The sequence below is a fragment of the Halichoeres trimaculatus genome, unplaced genomic scaffold (assembly GCF_033239565.1).
Source record: "Halichoeres trimaculatus isolate MK-OKI-2021-1 unplaced genomic scaffold, fHalTri1.1 fHalTri1_scaffold_7, whole genome shotgun sequence".
In the NCBI taxonomy this organism is placed as follows: Eukaryota; Metazoa; Chordata; class Actinopteri; order Labriformes; family Labridae; genus Halichoeres; species Halichoeres trimaculatus.
The window spans coordinates 38,176,702-38,197,058 of NW_027437185.1; the positions used below are offsets into that span (position 1 = coordinate 38,176,702).

The 20,357-nt window shown below is 40.3% G+C and overlaps 1 protein-coding gene across 13 annotated transcripts in view; it reads right to left on the reverse strand.

Annotated features, from left to right (window-relative positions):
* The window catches only part of prom1a (prominin 1a), a 117,503-nt gene that overhangs the window by 67,901 nt on the left and 29,245 nt on the right, over nt 1-20,357 (reverse strand). The window lies entirely within an intron of this gene.

Below are 20,357 nucleotides of genomic sequence, written 5' to 3' on the forward strand. Positions count from 1 at the left end.
CATGAAAAGAAATCACAACGTTCAGGTCCATAAATAATGATTATGGTGAATTAAGTACGATAACACAGGAAAAAAGTATTGAACACACCATGGAAAGGCTGAATACTTTGGACAGGAAATGCACCATACCACCTGAAATCTGTCAGTAATTATTACTTGAACTTCCAATTAGTGCAAACCAACATCAGCTGGGCTAGAGCAAATTGATGGTCCTATAAAAAAGGTGATTTTTTTCACCAAGCAGTTAAATAGCACACACCTCATGATGGGTAAAGGCAAAGAGCTCTCTGAAGACATTCACAACCTGATTGTTGCTCAGCATCAGAATGGAACTGGTTACAGACTTATATCAAAGCACCTGAATATTCCAGTCAGCACCGTTGGGGCCATTATTCACAAGTGGAAGAAGCACCACCTTACCATCAACAGGCCACGCACAGGAGCTCCTTGAAGATTTCTGACCAGGGAGTCAGAAAGATAGTCAGAAGAGGACTCAACCAGCCAAGGACCACCCTGAAAGTGCTCCAGAAAGATGTGGAGGCAGCAGGTATAATTGTTACAGAGAAAACAATAGGCAATGCACTCCACCACCATGGCCTCTATGGACACTCAGCCCACAAGACTCCATTCATCAAGAAAAGGCATGTTGAAGCTGGTTTAAAGTTTGCTAAACAGCATCTTGACAAGCCTGTAGAATACTGGGAGAATGTTGTCTGGTCAGATGAGACTAAAACTGAACTTTTGGGCTGTCATACTACAGACCATGTTTGGAGGAGAAATGGCTCTGCACATCAGCCAAAAAACACTACACCAACAGTGAAGTTTGGAGGTGGAAGCATCATGGCATGGGGTTGTTTCTCATCTCATGGTGTTGGCAAACTTCATATAACTGACGGAGCAATGAATGGAGCCATGTATGGGGAAATTCTTGATCTGAATCTGCTGCCATCCACCAGGATGATGAAGATGAGACGTGGCTGGACCTTCCAGCAGGACAACCATCCAAAGCACACGGCAAAGTTGACTCTCAAATAGTTTCAGTCAATCACCTGACTTAAATCCAACTGAACATTTGTGTAAAGAAGTAAAGAAAAGGGTTCACCAGAGGGCACCAAAGAATATTCCAGGTTTAAAGACAATCTGTGCAGAGGAATGGGCCAAAATCACACCTGAGCAGTGTGGGCCATTAGTTCAAACATACAAGAAGCTTCTGAAAAAACAAACTCAGCACACCTCCATTTACCCCGTTAAATGTTTATTACTGATGAAGTAAAACTGATTTCTGAGGAGTCTGACGCTCACAGCCTCATTTTACTTCCTAATTTTCACTTTATTTAAAGATGTCGGTGTGAAAACTTTCCTTAGCCTACAGCGAAAAACTACAGTACATATTTAATGTGATAAATCATTTCTGTCAACCTCCAGCTTCACTCGCTCTGACATGTTTGACGAGATGGTGTCAGTGCATCCAGAGCCAGACTCTGACTCTGACTGTCCCTCCATCCCTGACCCCCCTCTGGGTCCAGACCGGAGCAGACTGACAGGGTGAGGAGCTGTGTTTTTATTCATTTATTCATGGACTGACAGCGTGTTAGCATTCTGTGTGCGATGTTGATATTCAGGGAACTTCTGGAGTGAAACTCAGTTTTGGAAAACAGTGACTCTGAGAGCAGAGGCTTTAAAATCAACTTGTTGTTCGAATGTTTCAGAGAGGAGCTAAAGTTTACGGTACGAGCATTTCAAACAAGATTCCTCATTTGTCACAGCAGCTGATAAACCTAAAGAGAGGAATCAAGTTCATTCACTTTCCGTGTCGATTCAGCTGCACAGTGCATTCTGGGTAAAGATAGAGGAATGTATTCATGTCCATCCAGCACAGAGCGGCAGGCCCAGGAGACTCAGATTAAAGTTTTAAAGTGGACACAGCTGATCAAATATTAATCATGATTTTGTTAGGGCTCTGTTTTCAGAAATGTATTTTCAGATGCTGCGAGGGAGTCTGAGACCAGGTCGCTGTTTTCTTGCTAACAAGGAATGAGCTAAATGTTTTATTCTGACATTAATGCTAACAAACAAACAGAAAAACAAGCAGGGGCGTTTAAAGATGTATTGAAAACCAACAAAAACCCGACTCAAACTGCTCTAAAGTGACTCTATTTGAACCACAGACTGGTCAATACTCAGACTTAGTCTCTGTGACATCACCCATCTATTCCTGAGCAGGAGGCTTAAAGCCCCGCCCCCTGAGTCAGCAGGAGATAAACTGGGATTGCTGACTCAAGAGGCGGGCTTTAAGCCTCCTCGCTAACAGCTACAGGACGCCAGACCTGTCGGTCACAGGAGATCCAACTTTTTAACCAGGCTGTAAAGTCTTTTTTTGGCTTGGTGTGTGTGTGGTTTCTGGTCTTTCTGCAGCCAGCCTCAAGTGGACACTTGGTGAACTGCAGTTTCAACACAAAGGCTTCATACTTTTAGACCAGAGCTTGCAGTTTTGTTTTATCCAGAGGATCCAAGAACTTTTATATCCTGATAAAATACTACCCAGAACTAAAGTGATACTGTGGCCAACAGGAAAATGACATATGGGGGGAAAAAAACACTTCCAGACCAGTAGAGGGCAGTAGGACATCAAACAAGAGCTTTCAGTAAAAATTTAACAGACATGTCGTGTTTATCTGCAAGTTAGCCTGTTTGAAACAAGGACCTTCAGTCTGTGCTGGTTTTGATGGTGTTTTGTTTCACTACAGATGGATTTGGAAAAGCACTGAACTGCTCCTCTGTTTAAAGCATGAAGTTAAAAAATGAAGACTCTCAGCGGGATGCTAGCTTCTCAAATAGCATTAGATCCAGTAGCAGCTGCTGGTCAGTCGAGAAGGGGAAGCTCATTTTTTTCCAGCCTACATCATAAATTTGTTTATTTATTATTTAAACATAATTTCTCCCCTCCGTGTCAGCTTGTTATCAGCTGGAGCTGCTACGTGAGACTACGACAGGCTGTAAGTGTGAGTGACAGGGGGAGAAGCTCCACAGCTGTAGCTGGAGCTGCTTATTGGAGAAAAGAGAGAGAATCTTTGAACACAACGCTCGTCATTTTTAAGAAAAGTAAACTCGCTGGGGATCGATAAAACCTCCAGATCAGTCCAGAACAACTCAGAAGATGGTCCGGTGGAGGGTTATACTTCAAGATCTCTGACTGGCTCATTTCACTGTCAATCAAAAAGGGATTCAGCCTCAGACAGATCATCCAATCATCATGCAGAAGCCCAGCGTCCAGGCCAGCCCACTGCCTCATAGACCCCCAGAGACGCTGAGCGTCCGATGGGCGGGACAAAGCCCAGCGTTTATCCAATGACCGTCCAGTTTCCACAGTGGATCAACCCACTCTACGCTTCCCCGCTGAAGTCAGAAGACGCTCAGCGTCCGACTGTGTTAAAGCGCTGAGACGCTGCGGGGATGAATGAGAAGGAGGTGGAGCCAGTTACCTGTGATAGGAGCTGATTCTGAACTAAAGATGAAGGAATTCTAGCTCAGATTTTATCAATGAAATGTTCACACAGCAGAACAGATCAACACTTTTTAGGGACATTTTAGGGGAGGCTGAGCTTCTCTTACAGTCTTAGAGTAATCACCACTGGTTAGATCCTCATTAAATCTTGATCTGATGAAGAGATTATGACACGTATATAAAGCTAAACAAAGGTGCATCCTAGAGGACTTCCTTTGTGTTTGAACTGCTGTTCAGACGGGAGATGTTCAGCTGAAGGTCTCCACCGGGAGTTGGCATTCACACTATCAGGCTGAAAGTAGACCGTTGATTAGGAGGAACTAAACCAAGACCACCATGGCTGGGGGTCAGCTTAATGTGGACATGTTACTGCTCAACCAATCAGAAATTATTGTGGGCAAATTTATCCTCAAGAACTAAATTTGCACTTGTATCTCTGAGGGAAAGGTCCTTGTTGAAGGGTGTTATCTTCTTTAGTCAAAAAGCAGCTGGTGATAGAGACTCAATCAGGGACAAATGTAGCTGATTCAGATGAAAAGTGCTCACAGTTACGTTTCTGAAACCTGAAACCTGAGCTCCCTTTAACAAACTCTATCCGTCTCCTTCCTCTCATCTCCACCTGGAGCAGCCCTGGTTGTGATTTCTGTAATGATGACAGAAACAGCCAGTCCTCTCAAAGTTTGTTTCCAAAAATAGGACGCTAACTACACCAGGGCTTTCCTCCCCCTCCTGCAATGCAGTGTTTTGATTTTGTTTCTGACACAAAAAAACATCCCACAGACGAAATGTTGGAGCAGTTTGTGTTAATTTTACACAGACGTATGATCCCTGCCTTTTATTAAAGCATGAGATTTGCAGAGTCAGAGGACTCCAGGCGTGTTTCACCCGATTATTACAGCTGTTAGGGAAGAAAGGAGCTAATCCTGAGAGGAGGCATGTCTGATTTGTTTTATTTCAACATTTATTAACGTTGATTTGACTGAGAGCCCGTCTCATTCTTCCAGACTCTGTTTCACCAGCTTTACATCTGACCTGCCCCACAGCCACAGGCTTTAACCACTCGTCCAAGAACTGGGGCAGGTGCAGCTCAAGTGCCTTGCTCAAGGGCATTTTTAGGATTCTTATGGTCATTGAACAGCTTTCTTCCTGTCATAGTTCCCACCAAGTTTCAGAAACACAATTCAGCTTCACAGGTCAGCCTGCGGGTCGTTTCCCAACCCCAGGTGTCCGTCATGAGTCAGTATTGTCTGCGTCCTATCAGGTGTCACATGATCTGGTTTCTCAGAGAAAGTAAACTACACAGAGAGGAGCTGAGCTGTCATACTTCTCATTCTTCCTCCTCTTTGTGTGTGATATGAAAAAGGATCTGACCCCAGGGTGAAGGTGTGTTAAACCCTCTTTGTTCCTGAAAACATAAACTGTGATGATGACGACAAAATGAGCTGATATCCAAACACAACAACAGCTCTACAGGAGGGAAATGAAGCCGCGAAAGACAGATTAATCAGCGGCTAGAGAAACTGCATTTCTTCTCAGCTAATGTGATAAAATGATAAAGAAGAAAAAGGAAAAAGAAGGCTAAAAACAGTGAACCAGAGTTAAAAATGTGGATAGAAAAAAAGAAGAAGCAGAAGAAATAGTAAAAACAGTAGTAAAAGAAGTTAAAGTACATGTAAGACGTTTGGTGTGTATGAGTGACAGAAAAAGCACATTAGTTATTAGTTAGTAAAAACATCTGTGAGATGAAAGGTTTCCATGGTAACCTGGCCGTTAGGCTGTGGAGAATTGCATCTGTTTGACTCCTGTGTTTGATACAAAGGATGAACAAGCGAAACATAGAGTCTGAATCTTCTGCCACTGAGCGAAAACAGTCAGGGCTATCAAAAAAAAAAATTTAAGCATTATGAGAATCCGAAGACTCCGATGAACACAGTGATGTGTTTCTCATGTCTGTTGAGCCAGAAATGAGCACAGGATGGCGAGTTAAAAACGTAGTTACAGATGAAGCTGAGGTGAAGATATAGGTAAAAAAATAACATTACGGAAGGTTACGGGGAAAAAAAAGGTTTTGTCTCACATTTAGACATTTTTTGGCCAAACAGATTTTCTTTTTTCTAAGATACTCCCTTTGTTAGCAGCAGGAGAAGTCAGGGTAAATTTTGATGTATATTTTGTATTTCTAGGGTGAGGATGCTGAAAGTTATGACAATTTGTTTGAGAAAGTTGTAACATCTCAGCAGCAGCCTCCTTCACTCTGGCTGCTGATGTCACGCACTCTAAAGACAGCGATTTTTGTGAAAATTTGTGTCGCTAAAACAGTGAAATCTCAAAAACTGTAAAAGATATCTAAAAGTCCTATCATACGTAAATAGCCAAAAGATTTGTGAACATTTTAAAGCAAAAATGGAGTCTGTAGGTGGAAGTATGATGAAGTTTTAACATCTCAAAATATAGGGAGATTTAGACGGAAAAGCTAAAGTTTCCCATTCATTTTGATGGGGCAAATCTTGTCAGAAAAAGCTGAATAAGTCAAAAAGTTTAAGGGTTAGAGATGAGAAAAGTCACAGTAATCTTCCCCTGAAGGAGCTGAATAGTTTAAAATTTGAATGTTGAAAATCAGACAAAAATTGAGAGAGTAGCTAAAAAAAAATGTACAGAAGAGAAAGAAAGTAGAAGAAAAATAAGTTGAAATGCTGAATCAGCATTTCAGCATAGTTACTGTTTTACACTTTCTATACACATAATTTCCAAACAGTCACCCAAAATGTCTGCTCAAGCTGGGGATTTTCCTCCTTTAACCTGCTGTGAATGTGGAGTTGAAGTTGTGTCGTCAATAGAGACAGAGCAGGGTTGACGTCTGTGCACATGTGGCAGCCGGAAGGACGGGACAGGACAGGGTGTGAAGTTTTTAGATGTGTACCACCCACTGGCAGTAAAGAGCTTAAAAAAGTCCATCCATCCATTTTCTACACCGCTGATCCTGTTCAGGGTCACGGGTGGCTGGAGCCTATCCTAGGTTGACGCCTACAGACAATTTAGGGCGACTAATTAACCTGAGGAGCATGTTTTTGGACGGTGGGATGAAGCCAGAGCACCATGCTGGTTACCTTCTTCCTGTGAGGCTGCAGCACTCACCGTTGTGCCACCGTGCAATCAAAAAAAGTATGAGACAGGATCAAACCAACAACAAGAGAATCTGTCTGTGAAATAAGAAAACATCAAGGAGTGTGAGCTCCTAAAGGGTAAGATCAGCTGTCATTAAACAGACAGAAACAGGGTGTTTTGATGTGTAGAAAGCAGCGTATCTGCCTGAGGAGGATGTGATACGTCAAACAGGAAGCTGGTTCTGACATGTTAGTCATTGTTTAGCTTCTAGAGTTTCAGCATGAGTGAAAATTTAATGCAGCGGCAGCAAGATCAGAGTTATTTTTATTTACAGGGTTTTGTTTAAAAAGGAGGTTTTGTTTGATTTAAAAATACCTTCATCACCTAAAGCCAACATTTCCGAGGACCAAAGTTTGGTGAAGAAAAAGAAGAGTCATCATCAGCTCCTGCTCACATCAACGTTAAATCAAAACACTAATTTAATAACCTGACTCCCCTGAAGGCACGCTGCCTGAAATAATCACAGCACAATGCACAAGGCAAGCACCTGAAAAAAGGCCAGACATTGGAAATAGGGCTGAAAATATTGAACTAATTGGTGAAGCTGTTTTCAGCAGGAGGCTACGCTAACACGACACGTTCGTTTATTTTTGATAGTAATAAAAAAAATGAAGTTACCTGCAGCCTGTGAGGAAAACTCTGGTTTACACACATATGGATGGGCAAACTTGTCAAAACAAAAGAAAAAAGTGATCAGCTCATCCTGTGAATTTTCTCTGAACAAAAAGTAACTTCTCAGGTTTTCCATGGATCAAAGTTTTTCTTCGCTGCGACGGATTTCTGTCAGAGAAAGTGGGGGGGAGCAAGGAGCTGTCACTGTTTGTGATATTATTGGACTTTAATGGAGGACGAAGAGCGGCCTCATTTACTGTCTGAACTCTGGAGCCTACTTGTTGCGGCTCCCTGCTTTACTTGCATCACCGCTGCACCTGTGGCTCCGCACAACTTCTCCACAGTGGAATAGAGGGCAAAATGTCTCTTTCCATACAAAAGTTTTGCCGGCTCCTGGTCTAGCAGATTGGAGCAGTTAAGCAATAATCGGCAGCAGTATTGAAGAGAGGCTGAGATTTAATAGTCTGTAAGGTCCTATTTTACAGGGTGTAAGCCCACGCTAAGCCACTTCAGTTTGCATCATTAGTCTGCATCAATGCACTTTCCGGTTTTGCAAACATGGACACACTACTGTCAGAGGAGGGCACCGACATGTCAGTAATTGACTAATTAGTAAAAAATAAGTGGAGATGGGCAACAATGGTAAGCCATTTAGCTCATGGTGCAGGAAAATGAAGATAGCAGGTGCACTGTTGTTATTAAACCATTGTTACTGAAATACTAAGATATTGAAGTTTTGTGATTTATATCCAATTAATAACAATAGTAAGGTCTATTGTTACATTATGAAAATGTATTACAAGAAGGGGCTTAGGAGTTAATGCAGCCCTCGACCCCGTACCACCACCAACACAAAAAATGATTTTCCGTCAAATGATTTTTTGTTTTTCCACTTTAATCCATGGGTTTTCTGTGTCAACAATATTTTTAAAATCAAGTTTATGAGTAAAAACATGTGAAGTTGGTCACTGGATCTGGCTATCTCTAGATGCAAATAAAAGAAAATATGTTAAAATCGCACGTCATGTGCCATCTAGTGTCTCCAAGTGGTTATAGCACAGATGTTAGCAAAGAGTAACTGTGGTATTTTTCTGTGATGAAAGTTGAAATTCTGTTGTAAAATAAAGTTATATTGATGCATGCTAACTGCTAGCATATCAATGCAATTTCCCATATACATTAGCATCAAGCTAGCACTATTTTGTTTAGATTGTTTTTGGTAAATAAGGAGATTTATACCATGTTGAATGCATTGAATAGGGATCTCCTGACAGAAAGTCATGTACATTTCTTTGTGTGTTCAATTCTTGAGTAAAACTTCAAGCTGAAAATCCTGAGTCAGAGTTTTCTTGGGAAACTGTTAGCTAGCTGCTAAGATAGCTACAGCAGACTAGTAAACGTAAGTTCCTGCACATCCAGTGTAATGTAAATAATCAATAAGGGAATTCTTGATTGATTGAAACACTTCTTATTGATTCAATTCCCATCCCCAGAGCCATTTCATTTCCCCTCCCACGGTAACTCTTTCCTCTCTTGATGGATATTTAAACCACCTTCACCTGACAAGCCCTGATAAACATCTCATTAGCTGAAAATGAGACCTGAATTTCTTTCAATAAGTTGAAAAAGTCTTACAACGGAGTTTCTTATTCATATTTCAAAAAAGTTTGTCTCCTCTCCCATAGACAGATTTCTGCAGCTAAATCAGAATAAAATGCGTGTCTGGACTTGAATTGTGAATGTGGCTCACATGGCATCTACTCGAACAAAAACACTTGCCAGTTTTGCGTTTTTGCAGTGAGCAGAGTGAAACTAATGAGTGAGAAAAGCATGTGAGCAGAGTGTTGAGCTACACTCAGGTGAGAAAATGAGATTTTGGAGCTCAGAGGGACAGGAAATGGACATTTGGGTTTCATTACGAATGTGAAAACCGTCTCCCATCGGGATCAATTATAACCCAAAGAAGTGGGGATGACCAGATATCACACTGAGCGCAACATTAAAATGTTATTTTGTCTTTTTCCTGATCTGAAATGACGCCTCAGACGGTTATCACAGCCATAATTTTAATAAAAAGACAAACCCGAGTTTTATTAGAGGCTTCAAAGCTAAATCAGAGGTCAGTGAGTGTGAGCTGTGAAATAAAAAAACATCTTTTAAATCTGCAGACAGCTTCAAGCATAAAAAATCAATTAGAGCCAAATTTCAGCCCGAGCTGAATAAATGAAGCTGTTTTTATGTTCTGCTGGCCTGGATTACAACCACGGAGGCAAATTAAGGCAAACAGAGGAGACAAATGCATGCAAATGGAAAGCTAAGGTTACCTAGAGTGGAGTCGTATTTCTTTCGACTCCCCGCCGTCATAATCACGGGAGACTTCTCAGAATACACGCTGGCTGGGTTCATGCTCTATTTACAAGCTCAGCTTCATGAGCGGCTGCTAGAAACAACCTTCAGATAATGCAGCACAGCAAAAAGCTGCTGGGGTTTCAACCTCAGAGGAGAAAACATGTTTGTCTGCACGTTTAACAAAGTTCTGGTTCATAAACGTGAGCTAACCGTTCATGACCGTGGAAATCACTTTCACCTCTGCTGCTCTCGGAGCTTCGCAGCCAAACTTAGATAAAGAACCGCGGGAGTCCTCTGAGCCAGAGACCCCCTCCGTGTGAAAGTGATGAAAAATTTATTTTGCCAGGTTCTGCTTTATCTCAGGCTCCCTGTGAAGCTTCATTAAGTCTGCTGTAAAACCTCAACCTGGATTTGGTTCAGAGCTGAGGAGCTTTAGATTGTAGCCCCTGCTTCACATTCACACAGGCAGCAGTGATAAATTAGCAGTAGTAGTAGTGACACGGCAAAACCAAGGTTAAAATAGTTTTGGATTTCTCATTATAGTTTAGTTTTAGTTAGTGTTGTAATCAGTTTTAGAGCGGGCATTCTAGTTTTTATTTGGTTTTGATTTTTGCAACAAGGCTTAGTTTTAGTTTAGTTTTAGTTTAGTTTTAGTTTAGTTTCAGTTTAGTTTTAGTTTAGTTTCAGTTTAGTTTTAGTTTTTTCATACCTTATTAACCAGGTGCAGGATTCCAAAAGGCCAGAGTAAATATTTTGTAATACTGTTTATTTTCAAGTCAACCATAGTGCTCACTGCTCAGTCAATGCTGATACTGAACTTTTGGCTGCTGCCTTTAACACAGGAAAATAATATGAACTTAATAAAAATAGTATAAGCATTAATTAAATAAAAAACATAAATATAAATTAAATAAAAAAATAAAAACATAAATTATATAAAAATAATATAAATACAAATTAAATAAAAAATAATATAAACATAAATTATTTAAAATAATATAAATATAAATTAAATAAAAAGATTTTAAACATAAATTATATGAAAATAATATAAACATAAATTAAAGTAAATAGTTTCGTTTTAGTTAACTATTATAAAACACAGCAGCTCTGTCTTCTCTGTCCCTTTGTTTCTTGTTTTTTTCCTCTTTTTTGTCATTTTTGCATTTAGAGTCTGTAATTACTTTTCTGTGTCTTATTTTTGTTCCTGTTTGTCCAGAGATCCTATATGTGTAACCATGGTCGCATAGTTTACATATGAGATTGGCTGTTGGCAGCCTGTAGCATGTCAATGCTAACCGGTGCTAGGCCTGATGTTCCCTAAGAGCTGAGGAGAAGGAGGGTAGGACAATGTGATGGTGCTGCTGTGGGTTAAAAAGAGATGATATTACACATCCATCGTTATTGGGAACGTAAGATCTATCTCCAATAAGATGGACGAGCTAGCTGTGCTAACCCAGCAACAGAGGGAATACCAGAGGGCAGAGTAGCATCATGCTATTCACAGACATGGCTAACAGAGCTAACAGCAGACAGGAATGCCACACAGGAAGGATTTAACCTGCTGGGAGCAGACAGGAAACAGGAGGGAGACAAAAGTCCAGCTGGACTCTGTGGAGGGGTAGACTGGGAGGGAAATGAAGTTTGATATATTCTTATAGTGATGTTTTTCACTATACACTTTTCTATTTACTGCTGTCACTGTGTACATTTCCTCACTGTGGGACGAATAAAGGAGTATCTAATCTTATCCTTTCTTCAAACTCAAAACCATGCAAGTGTTTTAATAAATAAAAATAAAAGTCTAGACATGTATTTCAAGATATTATATGCTAAAAATAAAACCTGAAATGTTTCGCTTGTTAAGTTTTTGCTTTAGAAACATCTTCATTCAGGAATTGGGTTTGGATCGAGCTAAATTTGACAGTCTCTACAAGCAACAGCATGTTTTATTTGGAGTCACTGCAGTGCACTGAAAACTTGAATTAATGATAAGTGGAAAGGCAGTCGACCTCGTAATCAAAAGGAAAAACATCAGCACTAAAATCAAATGCTCTCCTGTTCCAGTCAGATCGTTTGGGTTTGGTTTGAGAAACGAGCAAACAGAAGATTTTCCCTCAGGCGTTTTCCAATCCTGACACATTTTGTTTCACCGTGTGATTAATTTACCAAGCCCTCACTCTTCTTCTGAATCAGTAAAGAAGAAACAGCTTCTGTATGTGATGCTGGAGTTTGTGGAGTCAAAGGTGCTGTTTACCATAAGCGTGTGAATCCCATTAGTTAATTAAAGATATACAGGAGCAAAGATTCACAGCAAACAAACTGCAAGCTGTGATAAGTAATCCTCCCAGCAGCCTCTCTGTGCGCCCATGGAAAAGGTGATTAATGCCAAGGATTAATTGATTCCTCAGAAAGTCTACGCCGTCCTGTCTTCACACAATAAACACACACACACACACACACACACACACACACACGTACACACGTCCATCTGTGCAGCGAGCGTCTGAGGATCTGTAGCAGAGGAGACAGACTCTGAAATCACATCTCCATCAGCATCACAGCTCAATGTTCAACCACATTTAAGACGTAAACTTTCAGAGAGCAGTGACGTGGATCAGACGGAGCTCAGTAATACAGACGAATCCATAAAAAGACATTTAATGCTACAACTTTGTTTGTTTGATAGTCATCACAGCAGTAAGCTCAAAGTTGTTTTCAACTTGTTTTCTTTCCTCTTTTAGGAAACTCTGTGCACAGTGTAATCTGAAAGAGAACACCTGGAGAAAAAAAACCCAAAGATACTAAAAGACTCAGAAGTAGCTTTATAAACTATACATTTATTTAAAACATCCCTTTTTCTACTTGAAGTAAAAAATTGCCAATTTACTCACTGTAAATTTTCATTGTCAAGAACCAATCTTTGTATATATCTCGCTCCCATAAAACTATGTAAATATTAAAATTTTTCTACTTTTTCTATTTCTTATATTTCTTTATATTTCTTCAAATTACTAATTTTATCTTCTATAATCATTATTCTATTTTTGTTACTGTATTACTGCATTTTTGTGAGCTTCGGTGACAACAAAAAGTTCCCCAAGGGAGATCAATAAAGAATATGCTATTCTATTTTAACATAAACATAAACCATATCCCATAATGCATCACAACACGCTTAGATAAAAAGAAAACAACAGGTAGCCCATGATTCGAAAAAAAAATTAACTTTTGCAAAAATATAAGTAATGCTTTAAAATCTTAGTTAAACCAAAAAAAAAGTATTCTTTGATTTTTTGTTTGTTTATTTTGTTTTTGTTTTCAAAAACGAAAAAGAGAGGTCACCCATTTTTGTTTATTTGTGCTAATGTAAAAAATATAAATAATGGCTCAAATTTTAATTAAAATAAACTATTAGATAGTTATTTAATTGTAATTATATTTATAAATAAATAAATAAATGATTTAATGAATAAATAAATAAAAATATAATAAAGAAAGAAAAAGATCAATAAAAATAAAGGAAAAAAAATAAATAAGCAAACATAAATAAACAATAAATAAATAAATAAATAAATAAATAAATAAACTAAAAGATAAATAAAGAAAAAGATAAATAAAGAAAAAGATAAATAAATAAATAAATAAATCAAGTTTAAAAAAAAAAAAAAAAACAGCTGGTGGTCAGAGCACATTTGGATGTTTGGATCTGAGCGGCCTTGGTCTTACGGGGTCATGACCTTAGTCCATGCTCAACATGTTAACAGGAAGGGAGATCAGAGTAAAGCCAGTGGCCCACTACAGAACTTTATTATTATAAATCATCATTATAAATACCAATGTTTTGTAGAACAAGTTAAGTAACAGCCAGAAATTTAAATGAATTTTATAAAATCATAATAAAATACGGTCACCCTGGATTTATGCCAGCAACACGTGGTTTTCCCACCTGTAACTCACGAAGGTGCACTGGAACGTCAGTCGAACTCATAACTTCCTACCTGTGAACCCATACCAGATCGGTGTACTCTGAATTACAACTTGTGACGTCATATTACCGCCAAAACAATATGGCAGCCTTCAGGGATACTATATTATTTCATCTTAACAACAATGTAAAGTAATATTGGCACGCTGCAATCAAAATATTACACACGGTTATGTCCCACAATCTGTTATGTGTCCGAGACGGTGCCCAAATATGTCTCTGACATGAAATAGCTAAAGCTAGCTAGCTAACTAGCCAGCGCTAGCTAAAAGTCGATTATGCTAGTTAAAAAAAACAATGTAATGTACAATTAGCGCCTCACTCAAACGAGCAGGCTGCAGCTCCTTTGGTGACTGAAATGATCATGAATGATGCTGATAATGTCGGCCATGTTGGTTTGTTTACAAACCAGAATTTTTTAGAATAACCCAGAGATTCTGATCTGATCAGAGATAGTCACAGATTATTTACCACCTTACACTCAGCGTTATTAGACCGCTCTGATAGTAACGACTGGTTTCCACTCACACACAGCTGTGATTGGGAAATGACCTTTTCTGTGTGTGTGTGTGGATGATTTATAAGATTAGTTTGCTGCTTTTGAATGGACAGCTTTCACATTTAGTGCAGACGTGTTTCTGATGTTTCTGATTACAGAATTAAAAAAAGGACAAGATTATCCCCAGATTATGAGCTGCTTGTTTTTCTTGTCCATCACTGTCACGTCTTTATTTCTGACGCTCTGTCAGCGATGTTTCAGATCTCCTCTCGTTTGATCGGATCTTTTTAGCATCTCTGCAGCAAACAGGAGGACACCCTGTGGTTATTACTGAAGCTGCCGGGCTGAGCGACCTTTCCTAACAATGGCTGAAATATCATTCAGAAATATCAACCTTGTCAACGACCTCATGTCTGTGGATGATCCAGAAATGTCAGACAGAAAGGAGCTGATTGACGGAGACGCTTCCTGGTGTGTGGAGCTGTGAAAGGCCACAGAGAGCTCTCTGCGTCAGATGATGGAGGGAAATGTCTGAGTGGTAAAGGGTTTGTAGATGTATAAACAGAAGCTGAAGTCCACGCCATGGGAGCTGGTTTTCAGAGGGTCATGTGGCTGAACGAACCTGCTCCAACTTCTCATAAAAAGCGTAAAATTCCAATCAAGTCGTTGTGAAAGCCACCAGCCGAATCAACAAAACTCTAATATCCCTCCGTACTAAGCCCCAGCATTGGTCTGTGACAACAGCGTAGCTAACAGGCTTATTAGGGAAATAAATAAAGAAATGAGAGAGTACGTAAGCCCGGCTGTGAGATACTCTTCCTCTCCACAGCCCGGCTCGGCTTGTAAGGCGCGCCGCCACAAAGCACAGAGACATTTTGGGATTTCTCTCCGAACAGAGGGACGATGTTGCCGACGACGTGGATTCTCCCTCACAAAGAAATCTGAGGACACACAAACAGCAGAGGGCTGTGGAGACTAGATTCAGCAGGAGGAGGAGGAGGGACACTAACGCAGACTGTGCATAAGAGGAGAAAAAGGGTTTCGCTCGTGCTCCCTTTTTTACTCTCCTCTGCAGGATTGAGATTTTATTCTTAAAGCATTTCATTTCAGGCGTTGGGAATCACTTTCTTTAAGTCATTTTCCATCAGCCTCTGCTCTTTTTCTGGTTTGTCTGTTCCTCTAAAGTCACCAACAACCAAACACAAACAGGTAAAGGATATTTTTCAGACCTCCGAACTTTTCATTGAACTTTTCAACTTTTTGGAGACCCACGTGTTCAGTCTGGCCTTTATGAAGGGAGTTATAAGTTCATGTAACTTTATAGCTTTCATATTCTGTTTATCTTAAACTTTTCATCCTTTAAGTAGTCTAACTTCTCATTTTTTATCACTATTTTTAATTTAGAAGTTTATATTTTACCTCGGGCACGGATGACCTGGCGGTCTAGGCCGCGCGTCAGATTCAGATTCAGACTTCTTTATTAATCCCTCATGAGCCAACAAACTGAGACAAATTCACATAAAAGAAGCAAATGAACTAAACTTAAAAAGCTAAAAAACAAAAAAGACCCTAAGAAGAAAAAATAGCTGTGTTTCTATTACACCTAGAATTGTGCAAAATGTAAATATCGCAACAAAAAAAATAAAGAAAACACCAAAAACTGTGAAAAACCTTTCAAATTTGGATAAAAAGTTTTTAATCTCTCTGGCAGTGGTTTTTACAGAAGTTTCCATATTGAACTTTTTCTCTAAAGGTCAATGGAAACACCTTTTTCACCTCCTCATACGTGTCCATGTCCACACATTCAGACTCTGGGGTTCATATTGAAAGGTAAACTCACTGAGGATCGATAAAACCTCTGGATCAGTCCAGAACAATTAACTGTAAAACTGAGAAGATGCTCTGGTGGAGGGTTATACTTCAAGATCTCTGACTGGCTCATTTCACTGTCAATCAAAAAGGGATTCAGCCTCAGACAGATCATCCAATCATCATGCAGAAGCCCAGCGTCCAGGCCAGCCCACTGCCTCATAGACCCCCAGAGACGCTGAGCGTCCGATGGGCGGGACAAAGCCCAGCGTTTATCCAATGACCGTCCAGTTTCCACAGTGGAACAACCCACTCTACGCTTCCCCGCTGAAGTCAGAAGACGCTCAGCGTCCGACTGTGTTAAAGCGCTGAGACGCTGCGGGGATGAATGAGAAGGAGGTGGAGCCAGTTACCTGTGATAGGAGCTGATTCTGAACTAAAGATGAAGGAATTCTAGCTCAGATTTTATCAATGAAATGTTCACACAGCAGAACAGATCAACACTTTTTAGGGACATTTTAGGGGAAGCTGAGCTTCCCTCAGTCTGAGAGCAATCACCACTGGTCTGGATGGATGTTGCGTCTTATTTTACTCAAGTTGTGGGCAATTCATGTCGCAATGGAAACACAGACAAGGCAAAATGCTTCTTTATCCAAACTTCAGAATCATCGCTTTGATTTAGCAAAAAGGTGAAATGCAAACACAGCAACTGATACTGGACTTGATAAAACGTCGGCCAGACTGGAAACAAAATTTCAATAAAAGAAGAAACAAGAGATAAAAAGAGCAGAAGTCCCTGTGGTCTGGTCTTACTCTGTCTCCTCGCTGAAAAAGCCTCAAACTTCCAAAAAGAAATTCATATTCACCTTTTTATTATCTTAAAGGGGCCAAATAATCGAAGCTTGTTTGTTTTATTATTGATTAAGTTGGACAAAGATTTTGTTGTTAATGCATTTTTAAGATGTTGGAGCGTCCCTGTTTTATTGAAGCACTGAAGCTGAGGTTTATCCAGCGCTAAGCGAACAGAGCTGCAGTAAAAACCCAAAGCGCCTCCTACACACTTTACAGTAACAGGTGGACGACAGCTTCATTCAGCAGCACGGCAGCAAACAGACGATTAAAAACCTGCTCAGAGCTCGTCTCCAGTTGCTGTTTGTTTCCATGTTTTGTATCTGAGACGTTTTCCAGGAGAGAAACTTCCAGCACCTCTGGGAGACGTTTTCAGGCCTCGGGCTGCGAGCAGACATAAGGTGCTCTCAGTGTCGAGTGACACATGGAGCTGAGCGCGTTCGAGGAGCGTTTTTTCGTTCTTGTTGCTATGCAACCGAACAGTTTCCAGTATTTTTAGACGTGTTGGTGTTTACTCCACAGACTTTACTCCAGAGTTCAGAGCAGAAGGAGACGAGGGAGATCCAGGAGGAGAGGAGTGGAGGAGAAAAGTGACCCTGATGCTCCTGACTTAAAGGAGCAGTCCGCTCTTTGCAGCTCTTTGTAGAAGCTCCAGCTACTGTGGATCATTTTTGTCTTTATTTTGCTTTCCAGTGCTCACAGTGCTTCTTTTTGTTGGTATAACGTGCAGTAGGTCTCTGTTTTAAGTTTCTGAGCATCACTCCCATCCTTTGGTTTGAAGCTTGTAAAAATGTTTGTTTCATGTTGAGATGTTTGCTAAAGAAAACTGTCAACAACTCTTTAATGTGACGTTTGACATCACAGCGTTCATCAGCCTGATTTGATCTTTTTGGACACCACAGAGGCAGGGGGAGGCTGATTGGAGGGAAATGAAAGAATCTGGGTTATCTTAAAGTGATCGACTCTTTAAATCCTCATTTTTCTTTCTGTTTCACTGAAAGTCTCCAACCATCTCCTGCTCTGAGCTTCTAAAATATAAAACTAAACAACCAAGCAAGAAAATCCCAGTTTGGCCGATCTGCTCACAGCTCAGAAATTTCTGTTGCGTAAGACTTTGGCCCAGAAACAGACGCTGGAGCACTGCGGCTTAGTCTGTGGTCAGATACAGAAAGAGGAACCCCTGGCTGTTCAGGCCTCCACTTTCACTTTAAGCTGTTTGCTGTGCGTCATCCCTAACTCTCTGCTCCTCTGGGTTTCTCTGTGAAGACGAACAGTCAGGGGGACAAAACGCCAAACACGGCTTCAGAAGAGATTCAAGAGATGGTGGCTAAAAGACGCTGTAAGAAGGATCTGTTTTAATGTGACTGCAGCGCCATCTTCTGGCCTGAAGTCTCATGCACACTGTCGTAAAGATGTGACTTTTAACCAGGCATGTTTGTTTGGGAACAAATTTTCTTTGTTCAAGTCAAATTTTTACCAGATACAACACCACAAGGTAAGATATTTATCAGGTACAGAGCACTTCTGTTTGAAATGTAACCTGTGTTTTTTCCTTTAGCTCCTGTTTCAGCCTTTAACTCATGTTTTCGCCTTTAACTCATGTTTAAGCCTTTAGCACCTGTATTGGCCTTTAGCTCCAATTTTAGCCTGTAGCATCTGTTTTTGCCTTTAGATCCTGTTTTAACCTTTAGCTCATGTCTTCACTTTTAGCTTGTGTTTTAGTCTTTAGCATGTGTTTTGTCTTTAGTTCCTGTATTTGCCTCTAGCTCCTGTTTCACCCTTTAGCTCCTGTTTTAGCCTTTAGATCGTGTTTTAACCTTTAGCTCCTGTATTTTAGCCTGTAGCATCTGTTTTTGCTTTTAGCTCCTATTTTAGCCTGTAGCTTATGTTTTAGCATGTAGCTAGTGTTTTAGCCCTTTAGCTCCTGTTTTAGCCTTTGGCTCATGTTTTAGCCTTTAGCTACTCCTTTAGCCAGTAGCATCTGTTTTCGCCTTGTAGCTCATGTTTCAGACTTTAGCTTCTGTTTTAGCCTTGTAGCTTGTGTTTTAGCTTGTGTTTCAGCCTTTAGTTTATTTTTTAGCCTTTAGCTCCTGTATTGACTATTAGCTTCTATTTAAGCCTGTATCTTCTGTTTTGGCCTTGTAGCTTGTGCTTTAGCTCCTGTTTTAGCCTTTAGCTGTATTTTCACCTTTAGCTCATGTTTTTGCCTTTAGCTTGTATTTTAGCTCGTGTTTCAGCCTTTATTTTTTTTTAGCCTTTAGCTTGTATTTTAGCCTTTACCTTGTGTTTTCGCTTTTAGGTCCTCTTTTTTCTGAAAAGTTTTGTTTCCATTCGTTATATAAGGTTAAAAACAAGGTTTTATGTAACGTTTAAGGATGATCGACAGCTGACGTTCGTGTATTTTTTACTGGGATGGTAAAATGTGTCGGTCTATGGGCGTGACCTAAACTGCTAGACCATCTGTGCCCCTTAGCTTGTGTTTTAGCCTTTAGCTCATGCTCTATCTCCCTCCTGTTTATCTTTCTGGTCCTGCCGTTTCACAAAGTTTCAGAGTCGGCTAAACCTGTAATATTGGTGCTGATAATCTCATTTTAAAGTGTCGATTTGGATCTAGAAGAGATACTTTTTCTAGATCACCTAAAAACTCTTCACAGGAGCTTTAAGAAGTAGAAAATTAAAACCTGTGTAGTGTGCTCTTGATATTTTGTAAGAGTCTTTGTGTCCCGGACATTTGATCTGCTGCTGTCTGATGGTGGTTACGATCCACAGTTCCTGAGTGTTTATCAAATATTCACAGTTTCCTGTAAAAAGGTTCAATAAAATGTGATTTGGAGCTTTCTCTGCCCTGAATCTCTGATTACATCACTTCCTCCCTCTGTAAATGTCTGCCAGGGAACGTTAGCGTGCCGCTGATTTGACATTTAACTGAAATGTTTCAGATAAAGGCTCTGTGTGTGTGTGTGTGTGTGTGTGTGTGTGTGTGTGTGTGTGTGTGTGTGTGTGTGTGTGTGTGTGTGTGTGTGTGTGTGTGTGTGTGTGAGGGAGGAGCCGACTGCTCATTTCCCATGAGCCCGCTGTAAAAACACCTCCTCATAAGGTAGCGGCTGTTACCATAGGAGCTGTAACCACGGAGGGAGAATCTGGCTGAACTTCACAGAGACAGAGGAGACGACGCACACACTCAAAACTGCAAGGTGGAGGGCTTTTTAATTAAAAACTGTTAATCTTGATGACTTTGTTCCTGCGCTCCCACCAACGACATTTACAGAATCAAACTGAACTGAAAAGGTTGGTGGAAAGAGGAGGAGGAGGAGGAGGAGGAGGAGGAGGAGGAGAGCGGCTTCCTCTCTGGAGTTTATCAGGTGATAAAAGAAGCGTTAGATCAACGGTCTTCAACCTGCGGCTCTTTGACTCCTCTGCAGTGGCTCCTTGTAGTTTTAAAATAATATGATTGAAATAAAGAGTTGTTATTTTTCTTCCAGAGGGTATTGATGATTAAAGACACTGACACTAAATAAAATCCTGTGTTAACATTTAGTTGAACTAAATCTTCATCCCATCTGTCAATAAAGCCTGCCACC